Source organism: Benincasa hispida, unplaced genomic scaffold, assembly GCF_027475165.1.
Source record: "Benincasa hispida cultivar pf3 unplaced genomic scaffold, pf3_genome.v1.1 HicScf1428, whole genome shotgun sequence".
NCBI classification, from domain to species: Eukaryota; Viridiplantae; Streptophyta; class Magnoliopsida; order Cucurbitales; family Cucurbitaceae; genus Benincasa; species Benincasa hispida.
In genome coordinates this window covers 32,593-45,795 of record NW_028325774.1, presented here as the reverse complement: position 1 = coordinate 45,795, position 13,203 = coordinate 32,593, and the positions used below count along the sequence as shown (strand labels likewise).

The 13,203-nt window shown below is 32.3% G+C and overlaps 1 long non-coding RNA gene across 4 annotated transcripts; it reads right to left on the bottom strand.

The window, feature by feature from the left end:
• Window positions 1-471: 471 nt before the first annotated feature.
• LOC150031194 (uncharacterized) lies at window positions 472-13,145 on the bottom strand. 4 transcript variants are annotated; one of them, XR_016526107.1, is made up of 6 exons: window positions 12,840-13,145; window positions 12,593-12,724; window positions 12,083-12,512; window positions 5,340-8,830; window positions 4,960-5,113; window positions 472-1,749 (listed from the first exon to the last, which is right to left on the bottom strand). It is a non-coding gene; the product is annotated as an uncharacterized LOC150031194 (long non-coding RNA). The 4 variants fall into 4 exon arrangements; XR_016526104.1 differs by having other exon boundaries at window positions 12,083-12,724; XR_016526105.1 differs by having other exon boundaries at window positions 472-1,658; window positions 12,083-12,724.
• Window positions 13,146-13,203: the final 58 nt, after the last annotated feature.

Below are 13,203 nucleotides of genomic sequence, written 5' to 3'. Positions count from 1 at the left end.
CACACTTGAGTTTGACAAAGCATCGACAAATTCTTCGCATTTGAGTTTAATGAAGCATGAAGCTTTGGCTGGCTTGACTTTGTGACTTTGAGCATGAAGATGAAGCATCGATGGAGCCTCTAAAACTTGAAGATGGAGAAGCGTATAAGTTTACTTTTAAAGAGGAAGCAAAGCGCATTCCACGTCTGTGCCTTTTATTTACTGTTTTGGCTTCTTACGAGGGATGAACATCCATTGTTTTGCCCCCAATAGGGATGAACATCTTCAATTTGAATGTCATTCTTTGACGGGGATGATCAACATCAATCTTGTAGTATTATACTTAGGTGGTTGTGGTACCTCTTCTAATGGACCAAACTTAAATTTCTTTAAGTTTTCTTCGTACCTTTAAATAAAGGGATCGAATCATGACGTAGTTTTTTTTTTTTAACTGGACTGAACTTGAAGTTTCTTTCAAGCTACACATTCATGTCTTAATAATAGGGATCAAGTAATAATGTAGTTCGAAGGAATTTTTTTCCTTTTTATGCACGACTAAACTTAAATGTCTTTAAGTTGCCCACGTACCCTGTATAATGAAAGGGATCAAGTCGTAACGTAGTTCATACAATTTTTTTCTTGGGGTCTGTTCACATTTTAAGCTCATGCGGGTTATAAGCATCATGCAGTTTAGGCTCTTGCGATGAGGAGCTTTTATTTAAACTTCAGAAGCTCTTATTTCGAATTGACTTGATTCAGCAGTATCTCGAGCATGTATCTGATTTCTTAAAGCATCGATTTCATGATCTCGCTCCTCCATTAAGAGATTTATCTTTAACCTCAGATCTGCCATGGTCGACTCAGTCATTACGTCAGTCATCATGACCGACACTACATCAAAATGTGATTCCTTCTCTGATAGATCAGTAACAGAAGCATAGTTTTCAAACAAGGGATTTTCTCTGATGACGATTCCGCCTTTAGGAAATTCCATCAGTTGGCCCCAGATTTCCTCCGTGATGACAGAGCTTATGTAAGTGTTGCTTGCGACGGTGGTAGCTTTTGATGCAACTTTCTTTGATGCCATCTGTAGGTTTCTTGACTCGAATGACGAGAGAGAGATGAGAGGTAGAAAGGTCTCACTGGGCGTGCCAAAGCCATACGAGATCTCCGGAGAAACGTGTTTCGTGGAGTTGAACTTAAGTTGGTGTAGTTGGAGTTGATTTGATGCAATGTGGTTCGATCATTACTTGATCAGATTCTCTCTCGGTTTGGTAGATGCGCGACTTGAAGAAGGAAAGCACCAAACGTTCTTGTAGAAGAAGTCTTGGAAGCTTGGAGTAGAAGTCTTGGAAGAGTATGTCTTCAAAGGTCAAAAAGCCTTCCTGTATAGCTTTGGGAGTCTTGGAAGCTTGAAGTAGAAGTCTTGTTGTATTTTTGTCTTCAAAGGTCAAGCCTTAGAGTGCACTTCAAGAGTCTTGGAAGCTTGAAGTAGAAGTCTTAGAAGAGTATTTGTATCTTCAAAGCTCAAGTCTAGGATACAGCTTCAGGAGTCTTGGAAGCTTGAAGTAGAAGCCTTGGAAGAGTATTTGTGTCTGAGTCTCCTGCCTTATAGGAGTGCAACTTCAGGAGTCTTGGGAGTCCTCGCTTGTTAGTGAATTCTCTCTGGGTCTTCTCATCTGACCCAAAGTCAATGATTTTAGAAATTCGTCGTTAATTTAGCAAACGACGTGGTGACTTGTAATCAGTTCAAAATTTCTCATCCAACAGCTACATCCCAAAGATATAAAATATAATCAAATATGTAAAAGAAGAAAGTACCAAAAAAAATAAAACACATAGAAAGAACATGATAATGTGTAAAATGAAGCACAAAACTAACAAATCAATTAATAAATTTAAAAAGGTGAAACTAATAAGGAAAAGAGAGAGTGATAAAAATTTGGACAATCCATAATTAAAAAAAAAAAAAAAAATCATAGAAAAGGAGAAGGGTAAGACTGTTCACCCTTGTATAGTCACACAAAAAAGAATAAAGCTAGAACTATAAAAACAAGCAAATAAAATAGAAAAAACAAAAAATGAAATTTAGAAAATACAAAAAATAATAACATAAAGAATACAAAAAATGGAACTAATTAAAGAATATCACATTATAAGACAACATAAGAAGAGAGAAATTGAAAAAATCATAGTAGAAACAACAAACAACCAAAAGAATGTCACGAAAAATTTACGGTGAAAATAATTACCATTCGGACAAAAAAAGTATTAAAAAATTATACTTCTAGTCCCAAAGAAATTTAATTCAATACTACTTTAAAAGAAGAAAAAAATCTACAAAAAATAACAATAAACTGAAACTAGAACATCACACATATAAAAATCTACAAATTAGAACAGTCCATATCTGAATCAAATAAAATATAAAAGTGAAACTAGAAGAGAAAAATTATCATTAGAAAATAATATAAAAAACTAATGATGGACACTAGAAGAGAAAAATGATAATTATTTGAACAATCAATAATTCAAACAATATTGATAATAGTAGAACTAAAATAAAGTCCCATAAAAGAAACATATTATAAAAATATGATGTGCAACAATGCACTGTATTAAATAACTAACAAAGCAATATAACAAATAAAAATATTATGCACAAAGTAAAACTAAAGCAATATACCAAAGAAATATATTATAAAAATATGGTGTGCTTGCACAAATTTAACTAATGAAACAATATCCCAACTAATAATACACAAAGTAAACTAAAATAGAAGAGGGAGTGACGAATTAAAAATTAGAACCAAAAAATGATAAAACTAAGAGAAATATAGTACTTCAAAAAAATAATATTTTGCAAAAAAATCAACAAATAATAGTCAAGAAATACATATACTTATAAATGAATTATTTTGAAGAGAAAGAATGATAGCTCATTCATAGTTAAATAAACAAACAAATGTACCAAATTCATGTCACTCACACAAAAGAGAAGTGTGCATACAAAACTATATAAATACAACCATGCCAAAAGAAAAATAAATACTATATTTGATATAAATGAAACAAAATATAATAATCTATTTAAACAACTAAATGAGTAATCATCCATAATTGGTCTAAATTTCATAAAGATTTCTATATGGATTAGAACAATCCATATAGAAAAAATATACCAAACACAATCCATAATAGAGAACAAAACATAATTAAACTAGAAGAATATGTCACACAACAGAGAAAGTGATTTTTTTCAACTAATGCGTAAAATAATATATATATATACACCAAAAATAATAAAACAGAGAATAAAGAAAGTGAAAAATTTTGAACAAACCATATAATGCCAAAACAATAAGAGAGAGAGAAAAAAAATTAAACTATCCATGCCAAACAAAATAAATAGTTATTTCACCTTGGGTCCGAAAGAAATATATATAAAATATCTTCTGTAAAAAATCCTAAATGAAAAGAATAAAAATGTACAAAGAGTAATAAAATAGAAAAGAATAATGTGAAACTGGATGAGGATATTTGAAGAGTGTGCACCCCACCAAATTATGGTAAAAAGCAAATAAAATAAAACAAAAACGACAACACAACATAGACTAAGGGTGAAAAAAAATTAAAACCTTATCCATTAATGGAAAGGCATGTCTAAACATAAATAAATTCTACATTTATCCAACACATAAGAATCTATTTCTAAATATGTCCAAATGAATAAATAAAAACGTACCAAAAAATAAATAACAATACAAAAACTTATACTCAAGATGACACATATTGTTAGAAAAAAAACCATCCATAGTGCAAATTGCAATTATGCCAAAAGAAAAAATGACCAAATGGTTACCAAAGAAGTACAAAAAATATAATAATATTAAAAGGAATACGAAAAGAAAGATGAAAGATATAGTTGAACCATCCATAGTGCAAATGACCACTATGACAGTACAAATAAATGCTACATCCAAAGAAATACAATATAATCAAATAAGTAAAAGAAGAAAGTACCAAACATAATAAAACACACAAAAAGTTAACATTGTCAAGAGACTTACAATAATATGTAACATTAAACACAAAACTAACAAATCAACTAAAGGTACTTTTTGAACCCTTAGCATACAACCCAAAATATTAAAAACTAAAAGACAAAAAGAGATCATAGAAGAGGGGGAAATTGAAACAATCCAGTAATAACATTAGAAAAATAATAATGTTGAAATTTACTAGTAGAACCGGACCAAATAAAGCTAGAAGAATAAAAACAAGAAAATAAAATAGAGAACAAAAAGTGAAATTTAGAAAATACAAAAAATTAATAAAATACAAAAATACAAAAATGGAACTAATTAAAGAATGTCACATTATGAGACAACAGAGAAATCGAATCCATAGTAGAAATAATGTAACAAACAAACAAAAGAATGTCACGAGTGAAAACAATTAAACCATCCGTGCAAAAAATATTAAATAAATTATACTTAGTCCCAAAGAAATTTAATTCAATATTCTACTTTAAAAGAAGAAAAAAAAATCTACCAAGAATAACAATAAGGTGAAACTAGAACATCACTCATATAATTAACAATCCACATCTGAATCAAATAAAATATTAAAGTGAAATTATAATAAATTATAACAATCTAAAAAATCACATATTAAAAAAAAATGAATGAGAGAATGTAACCAAATATAATTAACAACAAATCACATCTGAATCAACTAAAAGAGAATTATAAAAATAAACAACAATCTAAAAAGTCACATATTAAAAAAAATGAAAGAGAGAATGTAATAGGAAAACCCTAATTAAATCCCTCTTTCCAGGGATGTTGATATGAATTTAACATACTCTATATATAATTAGAATAATAATCACAATTAATTAAGCAAGGAAAGACTTGGTGCAATAATTAAGGTTAATTAATTAAAATTGAAGACAATAAACAAAGGTAAATTACTTACCACCGGATTCCGATGCGTAGGAATGAATGTTCCCCAATTTACTTACCACCGGATTTCGATGCGTAGGAATGAACGTTCCTCAATTTGTTGTGCATAATTTTGGGATTTCATCGCCTCATTTTGGTTGAAGATTGATTAGAGAATTAATTAGAACCTAATAATGAAGAAGAAGAAAATTAAGGAAGAGATCAAATAATTTTAATTACACACCATCCATAGATCAAATGAAAGAAGAGAAAAATAGAGTTCCATAGAAAATCCATAATTATAAACAAAAATAAGAAGAACATAATTCAAGCAATTAGTATTTTAATTAGAAGAAGAAGAAGAGGAAAAAGAAATTTGAATTTGAATTTTGAAAAGTAATTAATTAGTTTTACCTTGTGCTTGGGGAGATGAAACGAAGCCACACCACGACTTGGAGATGAAGCGAAGCTGCGTCATTAGTTTAGAGATGAAATGAAGCCAAGCCACAACTTTGAAGATGAAGTGAAGCCGCGTCATTAGTTTGGAGATCAAACGAAGCCACGCCACGTCTTTGAAGATGAAGTGAAGCCGCGTCATTAGTTTGGAGATGAAGCGAAGCTGCGTCATGATTTTGTAGACCTCATTGAAGATGGAGCCGAGCCATGCACACTGACCTTGAACTTGAAGATGGAGCGGAGTCATGCACTTGATCTTTAACTTGAAGATTTAGTGAGGCCATGCATGCCAATCTTGAACTTAAAGATGGAGAGGCTGATACGAAGCCTTTGAACTTAAAGATGGAGAAGTATTGATGAAGCCTTTGAACTTAAATATGGAGAAGCATCGACGAGACCTTCACACTTGAGTTTGACAAAACATCGACAAATTCTTCGCATTTGAGTTTGATTCAGCATGAAGGGCTGGCTTGACTTAAGACTTTGAGCATGAAGATGAAGCATTGATGGAGACTCTAAAACTTGAAGATGGAGAAGTGTATAAGTTTACTTTTAAAGAGGAAGCGAAGCGCATTCCACGTGTGTGCCTTTTATTTACTGTGTTGGCTCCTTACGAGGGATGAACACCCATTGTGTTGCTCCCAATAGGGATGAACATCTTCAATTTGAATGTCATTCTTTGACGGGGATGATCAACATCAATCTTGTAGTATTATACTTAGGTGGTTGTGGTACCTCTTCTGATGGACCAAACTTAAATTTCTTAAGTTTTCTTCGTACCTTTAAAGAAAGGGATCGAATCATGACGTAGTTCAAGTTTTTTTTTTTCTTTTTTTAACTGGACTGAACTTGAAGTTTCAATCTACACATTCATTTCTTAATGATAGGGATCAAGTAATAATGTAGTTCGAAGGAATTTTTTTCCTTTTTATGCGCGACTGAACTTAAATTTCTTTAAGTTGCCTACGTACCCTTTATAATGAAAGGGATCAAGTCGTAACGTAGTTCTTACAATTTTTTTTTTTTTTTGGGTCCGTTCACATCTTAAGCTCATGTGGGTTAGAAGCATCATGCAGTTTAGGCTCTTGCGATGAGGAGCTTTTATTTAAACTTCAGAAGCTGTTATTTCGAGGTTTTGATTATCCTCTTCATTTGTAGGATTCGTCAATACGATGAGTTTTGGCTTCACTATCAAGAAACCTTCTGTACTTATGTCAACAAAAAATTTCCTCTTGATGCGTGAAGGGACACGACTGTGAATCTTTTCGTCGTTGCTTTCTTCATGGAATGATGTTGGCTTTAAGATTTTCATCCTTCCTTTACGTTGATCGCTAGTCTTGAGACGATCGAAAGCAGATGCTGGAGGTTGATCTTTCTTTGATGTGCATATACTTAGCCTTTTGAAGGCTGAAGTTCGAGCAGAAGTAGTCGTTGGACATTGGTCTTCTTTTCCTACCGTGGCCATACTTGATCTTTGAAAGACTAAAGATCGAGCAGTTGAAGGCTTAATACGATCGAAGACTTGTTCTTTTCTTCATTTCTTCTGAATCTTTGACTTCTTCGGCAGTTACATGATTGTTGTCGACTTCCACTATGCCGGCAGTGTGACATGCAATAACTTCTGATACTTTCTCTGGATGATGAGTGAGAAAGCTTCTTGGGAGAAAATCTACCGAAGATGCCGGCCGTCGGAATTGAAGGAAGTGGGTCTTTCCTCGGTTCGTGGTTCAGAAAGTCCCTCGTAGGTTGGCGATACTTAGCTCCATGTCGTGAGCGTGGGTCGCTAATTCTTCAAAGGTACGGGTTTAATCCCTTGTAGGATATAGAGGAGTTCCCAGTGCATACCTTGCGTGCATATTTCCACAGCAGACAACTCGGTGAATCGATCTTTGCAATCCAGACTCAGAGCTCTCCATCGATTGATGTAGTCGACGACTGGTTCCCCTTTCTGTTGTTTGAAGTTCGTCATCTCCATCAGCTGACGGTGCGTCTGGTGTTGTAGAAGCGATTCAAGAATTCTCTTTCAAGTTGCTCCCAACTGTCAATCACCTAAGGCTCTAAGTCTGTGTACCAGTCAAAAGCGTTCCCTTTGAGGGTTCTGACGAACTGTTTGACCAATAGATCTCCTCTTGTTCCCGCATTTTCGCACGTTTGTACGAAGTGGGCAATGTGTTGCTTTGGGTTGCCCTTTCCATCGAATTGTTGGAACTTTGGAGATTGATACCCAGCTGGCATTCTCCGGTTGTCGATTCTCTTGGTGTATGGCTCAGTACATAAAGGAGGTTTGCAACGGTCCTTCGTACTGAGCTCTTATGGAATTTGTGATCATATCCTGGAGCTGTTGAACTGATAGGGAGGCAACAGAGGTAGATTGTGGTGGCTGACTTTCCTGCAAGACAGTCTTTCCTTTGTGGGCTTTTGTAGCTGGGAATTGACTTGATTCAGCAGTATCTCGAGCATGTATCTGATTTCTTAAAGCATCGATTTCATGATCTCGCTCCTCCATTAAGAGATTTATCTTTACCTCAGATCTTCCATGGTCGACTCAGTCATTACGTCAGTCATCATGACCGACACTACATCAAAATGTGATTCCTTCTCTGATAGATCAGTAACAGAAGCATAGTTTTCAAACAAGGGATTTTCTCTGATGACGATTCCGCCTTTAGGAAATTCCATCAGTTGGCCCCAGATTTTCTCCGTGATGACAGAAGTAAGTGTTGCTTGCGATGGTGGTAGCTTTGGATGCAACTTTGTTTGATGCCATCTGTAGGTTTCTTGACTCGGATGACGAGAGAGAGATGAGAGGTAGAAAGGTCTCACTGGGTGTGCCAAAGCCATACGAGATCTCGGAGAAACGTGTTTCGTGGAGTAGAACTTAAGTTTGTGTAGTTAGAGTTGATTTGATGCAATGTGGTTCGATCATTACTTGATCAGATTCTCTCTCGGTTTGGTAGATGCGCGACTTGAAGAAGGAAAGCACCAAACGTTCTTGTAGAAGAAGTCTTGGAAGCTTGGAGTAGAAGTCTTGGAAGAGTATGTCTTCAAAGGTCAAGAAGCCTTCCTGTATAGCTTCGGGAGTCTTGGAAGCTTGAAGTAGAAGTCTTGTTGTATTTTTGTCTTCAAAGGTCAAGCCTTAGAGTGCACTTCAGGAGTCTTGGAAGCTTGAAGTAGAAGTCTTAGAAGAGTATTTGTATCTCCAAAAATCAAGTCTAGGATACAGCTTCAGGAGTCTTGGAAGCTTGAAGTAGAAGCCTTGGAAGAGTATTTGTGTCTGAGTCTTCTGCCTTATAGGAGTGCAACTTCAGGAGTCTTGGGAGTCCTCGCTTGTTAGTGAATTCTCTCTAGGTCTTCTCATCTGACCCAAAGTCAATGATTTTAGAAATTCGTCGTTAATTTAGCAAACGACGTGGTGACTTGTAATCAGTTCAAAATTTCTCATCCAACAGCTACATCCCAAAGATATAAAATATAATCAAATAAGTAAAAGAAGAAAGTACCAAAAATAATAAAACACATAGAAAGAACATGATAATGTGTAAAATGAAGCACAAAACTAACAAATCAATTAATAAATTTAAAAAGGTAAAACTAATAAGGAAAAGAGAGAGTGATAAAAATTTGGACAATCCATAATTAAAAAAAAAAAAAAACTCACAAAAAAGGAAAAGGGTAAGACTGTTCACCCTTGTATAGTCACACAAAAAAGAATAAAGCTAGAACTATAAAAACAAGCAAATAAAATAGAAAAAACAAAAAGTGAAATTTAGAAAATACAAAAAATAATAACATAAAGAATACAAAAAATGGAACTAATTAAAGAATGTCACATTATAAGACAACATAAGAAGAGAGAAATTGAAAAAATCATAGTAGAAACAACAAACAACGAAAAGAATGTCACGAAAAATTTACGGTGAAAACAATTACCATTCGGACAAAAAAAGTATTAAAAAATTATACTTCTAGTCCCAAAGAAATTTAATTCAATACTACTTTAAAAGAAGAAAAAAATCTACAAAAAATAACAATAAACTGAAACTAGAACATCACACATATAAAAATCTACAAACTAGAACAGTCCACATCTGAATCAAATAAAATATAAAAGTGAAACTAGAAGAGAAAAATTATCATTAGAAAATAATATAAAAAACTAATGATGGACACTAGAAAAGAAAAATGATAATTATTTGAACAATCTATAATTCAAACAATATTGATAATAGTAGAACTAAAATAAAGTCCCATAAAAGAAACATATTATAAAAATATGATGTGCAACAATGCACTGTATTAAATAACTAACAAAGCAATATAACAAATAAAAAATATTATGCACAAAGTAAAACTAAAGCAATATACCAAAGAAATATATTATAAAAATATGATGCGCTTGCACAAATTTAACTAACGAAACAATATCCCAACTAATAATACACAAAGTAAACTAAAAGAAGAGGGAGTGACGAATTAAAAATTAGAACCAAAAAATGATAAAACATAATATTTTGCAAAAAAATCAACAAATAATAGTCAAGAAATACATATGCTTATAAATGAATTATTTTGAAGAGAAAGAATGATAGCTCATTCATAGTTAAATAAACAAACAAATGTACCAAATTCATGTCACTCACACAAAAGAGAAGTGTGCATACAAAACTATATAAATACAACCATGCCAAAAGAAAAATAAATACTATATTTGATATAAATGAAACAAAATATAATAATCTATTTAAACAACTAAATGAGTAATCATCCATAATTGGTCTAAATTTCATAAAGATTTCTATATGGATTAGAACAATCCATATAGAAAAAATATACTAAACACAATCCATAATAGAGAACAAAACATAATTAAACTAGAAGAATATGTCACACAACAGAGAAAGTGATTTTTTTCAACCAATGCGTAAAATAATATATATATATATATATATACCAAAAATAATAAAACAGAGAATAAAGAAAGTGAAAAATTTTGAGCAAACCATATAATGCCAAAACAATATGAGAAAGAGTGAAAAAAAATTAAACTATCCATGCCAAACAAAATAAATAGTTATTTCACCTTGGGTCCGAAAGAAATATATATAAAATATCTTCTGTAAAAAATACTAAATGAAAAGAATAAAAATGTACAAAGAGTAATAAAATAGAAAAGAATAATGTGAAACTGGATGAGGATATTTGAAGAGTGTGCACCCCACCAAATTATGGTAAAAAGCAAATAAAATAAAACAAAAACGATAACACAACATAGACTAAGGGTGAAAAAAATTAAAACCTTATCCATTAATGGAAAGGCATGTCTAAAGATATATAAATTCTACATTTATCCAACACATAAGAATCTATTTCTAAAAATGTCCAAATGAATTAATAAAAACGTACCAAAAAATAAATAACAATACAAAAACTGATGTTCAAGATGACACATATTGTTAGAAAAAAACCATCCATAGTGCAAAATGCAATTATGCCAAAAGAAAAAATGACCAAATGGTTACCAAAGAAGTACAAAAAATATAATAATATTAAAAGGAATACGAAAAGAAAGATGAAAGATATAGTTGAACCATCCATAGTGCAAATGACCACCATGACAGTACAAATAAATGCTACATCCAAAGAAATACAATATAATCAAATAAGTAAGAGAAGAAAGTACCAAAAATAATAAAACACACAAAAAGTTAACATTGTCAAGAGACTTACAATAATATGTAACATTAAACACAAAACTAATAAATTTAAAAAAGTGAAACTAATAAGACAAGGGAGTGATAATGTTACACTCTAAAGGAAAAGGTACTTTTTGAACCCTTAGCATATAACCCAAAATATTAAAAACTAAAAGACAAAAAGAGATCATAGAAGAGGGGGAAATTGAAACAACCACAATAACATTAGAAATAATAATGTTGAAATTTACTAGTGGAACCGGACCAAATAAAGCTAGAAGAATAAAAAAAAGAAATTAAAATAGAGAACAAAAAGTGAAATTTAAAAAATACCAAAAATTAATAAATTAGAGAATACAAAAATGGAACTAATTAAAGAATGTCGCATTATGAGATAAGAGAAATCGAATCCATAGTAAAAACAATGTAACAAACAAACAAAAGAATGTCACGGGTGAAAACAATTAAACCATCCATGCAAAAAAATATTAAATAAATTATACTTAGTCCCAAAGAAATTTAATTCAATATTCTACTTTAAAAGAAGAAAAAAAAATCTACCAAGAATAACAATAAGGTGAAACTAAAACATCACTCATATAATTAACAATCCACATCTGAATCAAATAAAATATAAAAGTAATCAATAAAATATAAAAGTGAAACTATAATAAATTAGAACAATCTAAAAAGTCACATATTAAAAAAAATGAATGAGAGAATGTAACAAAATATAATTAACAACAAACCACATCTGAATCAAATAAAATATAAAAGTGAACTATAATAATAAAGAACAATCTAAAAAGTCACATATTAAAAAAAATGAAAAATGTAACAGGAAAAAACTAATTAAATCCCTCTTTCCAGGGATGTCGATATGAAATTAACATACTCCATATATAATTAGAATAATAATCACGATTAATTAAGCAAGGAAATGCTTGGTGCAATAATTAAGGTTAATTAATTAAAATTGAAGACAATAAACAAATGTAAATTACTTACCACCGGATTCCGATGCGTAGGAATGAATGTTCCTCAATTTACTTACCACCAGATTCCGATGCGTAGGAATGAATTTCCTCAATTTGTTGTGCATAATTTTGGGATTTCATCGCCTCATTTCATCACCTCATTTTAATTACACACCATCCATAGATCAAATGAAAGAAGAGAAAAATAGAGTTACATAGAAAATCCATAATTATAAACAAAAATAAGAAGAACATAATTCAAGCAATTAGTATTTTAATTAGAAGAAGAAGAAGAGGAAAAAAAATTTGAATTTGAATTTTGAAAAGTAATTAATTGTGCCTGGGGAGCGGCCCCTCTACTTCACTCATATGAGAAGCCGTAAAAGGTACAAGCATTGAGAGGTAGTTCTTCTTCATTTCATAGGAAATTGGTTTCTCAACAGAAGCTAACGCCCAAAATACTGACCACAAAAGCAAAGAAATCAAACAGAAATGGAAATAGAAAAAGCTTGAGTTTGAGAAGAACAACGTTGTCGGTTACCTTGGCATAATAATCCTTCCAGACTCTACGATCGATTTGATGTCCACCCAAATCAAAGGCCTTGAATTTGATTTTTCCAATACCCCTCTCCTCGGAGGTGGGGTACTGGGTAGGCTGGTGCTAAACTAACCTCTAGAACAAGCAAAGAAAGAAACAAAGAACAATATATGAAACAAAACAGATGGTTTATACCCAGATCGTAAAAACAGAAATGGAATAAAGGGAAATGGAAGAAATGAATTGAAACCTCTTCTTTCAACATATGGAGGAGGGTGGTTTTTCCGGCATTATCGAGGCCGAGAAAGAGGATCTTGGCCTCCCTCGGTCTCAAGACGCCATAGAACCAGTCAATGAGGAACATTGGAGGAGCGGATTGAAAGCAGATCGGAGAGGATCTACGTCGGCGATTGAGGAATCTGAATGCTTTAAGGTCTTCGATCTGCTGCACAGAAAGGAATTTGGAATTGGGAATTTGGGGAATTTGGAAGGAGAAGATGAGAATACGAAAGGGATAGAAAATAGAATACAGCTTTCTCGTATGAGTGAAAAAAAATTTAAATTATATGAGTGAAGCAGAGGGGCCGCTCCCCCTTTTCACCGACCACACTAAA